At 52.3% G+C, this 2094-nt stretch overlaps 1 pseudogene; it reads right to left on the bottom strand.

Annotated features, from left to right (window-relative positions):
* Positions 1 to 1048: 1048 nt before the first annotated feature.
* The window catches only part of LOC108803950, an 11845-nt pseudogene continuing 10799 nt past the window's right edge, over positions 1049 to 2094 (bottom strand).

The following is a 2094-nucleotide window of genomic DNA, read 5'->3' on the forward strand; positions in this document are numbered from 1 at the left end:
CCATCCCTGTGCTGAGTTCCCGGGTCTGTACACACACTGTGCACATTATGAGGAGCTCCCACCATCCATGTGCTGAGTTCCCGGGTCTGTACCCCCGCTGTGCCCATTATGAGGGGCCCCACCATCCCTGTGCTGAGTTCCCGGGTCTGTACACCCGCTGTGCCCATTATGAGGGGCTCCCACCATCCTGTGCTGAGTTCCCGGGTCTGTACACCCGCTGTGCCCATTATGAGGGGCTCCCACCATCCCTATGCTGAATTCCCGGGTCTGTACACCCGCTGTGCCCATTATGAGGGGCTCCCACCATCCCTGAGCTGAGCTCCCGGTTCTGTACATCGCTATATCACAAATCGCCCATGTGCGCCCAGCCTTAGTGTCACTTCTGCTATTCCCTACCTGTACGCCGGCTTGATGAATGTTACAGTTGACGCTATGAACGTGGATATCTGCCTGTACAGTCCCACATCTTGGACCTCAGTCCTGATGATGACGTGTCCCTGGCAATGTCCCGGGATCACAGCGCCATCCTTGTTTTAGTTACTCAGCCCATGCACAGTACCTCAATAAGACATTCATTATAGTGATAGGGGACCGCAAGTGGGCAGTCTACACATAGTTAGTGGGCAAGGTCTGGGCAGCTGGGTGGGCCTAAGGCAGACTGTGGGTGGAGCGATGACCAGGACTGAAATGTTAGCCGATATGTAAGGAGCTGTGCACAGTGGTCTATTTGGGTTTTGTGCTGTCCTAGGCAAGACTAAACATGAGCACCCCCAATCTAAATTTGCCCCACCCCTTCCTGTTTAGAGCATTTTACGTAACCTGTAAATCGCTGGCTATAGTGTGCATGCTGTATCCAGCTCCTGACAGTTGTGCAATTAGTGTAGCGGGGAAGCCAGGGTCTCAGGTGGGCTGCACAGGGGCCCCGGGGGGGCTGTGCAGGGTCTCAGGTGGGCTTTGCAGGGTCTCAGGTGGGCTGTGTGGGGTCTCAGGTGGGCTGTGCGGGGTCTCAGGTGGGCTGTGCGGGGTCTCAGGTGGGCTGTGCGGGGTCTCAGGTGGGACTCTCGATCTCTGGCCGGCGGCCGGAATTGGCAAGGAGGAACACGGGGAGGAACCTGTATCCCCAAATCCTCCTCTCCTGAGCCCAGGTGTAACGTAGCGCGCTTCTCCTCCCGGAGGAGGCAGGATGGGATTTCACCGCCAAGATGATCAGAGGGTCTGAAGTCCGGCAATACCCAGAGAGACCTATGAAGGTTCGGCAGCGGTACTCTTGAAGGGCCGGGTACTGCCGAGAGTACTCAGACATATCCATGTAAAACTCATCCTTGTGGTGGTACAAAGTCTCGGATTGGCGGAGGACTGGGGCACGGCTGTGATTGGCCACAATGGGGCCCAGGATCTCCTGAAGGTCCAAGAGGCGGGGGTTTTCGGTCTTGAGGACCTGGATAAGGGCTGCTAGGACCATGGACACCAGGAACGCCAACAAGATAAATCGCCATCTCACCGGCCGCTGGAGAGCAGGACACAGGAAAGACAAAGAGGAGACAACGTTACATAAGATGAGGAAGAACTCCAGAAAGCCATATTTATATCTAAAGCATCCCCCAACTGACCCAATTGTAGAGTGTTCGCCCATTACAGCATCGCCCACTCTTATGTGAGGGCTTTCCACAAGATTTTGGAGGGCGGCTGTTGGAATTTCTGCCCACTTGTGAGGTCAGGTACCGATGTTAGAAACATGAAATATGAGAGAGCCGAGGCTATGACATCTCATGAGGAGTTCCCTAAGAATTGCATCTTTCATTAATACTCATTGTTTATTGACGTTCTACCTACTTATATTTGCCCCCCACCCCCATTAACAAGCTAATAAGCTAATTTTGGTAACATAGTATGTAAGGTTGAATAAAGACCAGCGTCCATCCAGTTCAACCTATGCACGTGGGTGTGCGTCTGTATTTATTAACACTTCCCATATTGCTGTAGATTCTGCGAAAGAAGAAACTCATCCAGAAGTTTTTAAAAAACCTAACAGTTTTCATTACATTTGATATATATCTTATTTTAGAACCCGTGATGTCATCCTATGAAGTGTAG

The sequence above is a fragment of the Nanorana parkeri genome, unplaced genomic scaffold (assembly GCF_000935625.1).
Source record: "Nanorana parkeri isolate BGI_ZX_2015 unplaced genomic scaffold, ASM93562v1 scaffold4557, whole genome shotgun sequence".
NCBI lineage: Eukaryota > Metazoa > Chordata > Amphibia > Anura > Dicroglossidae > Nanorana > Nanorana parkeri.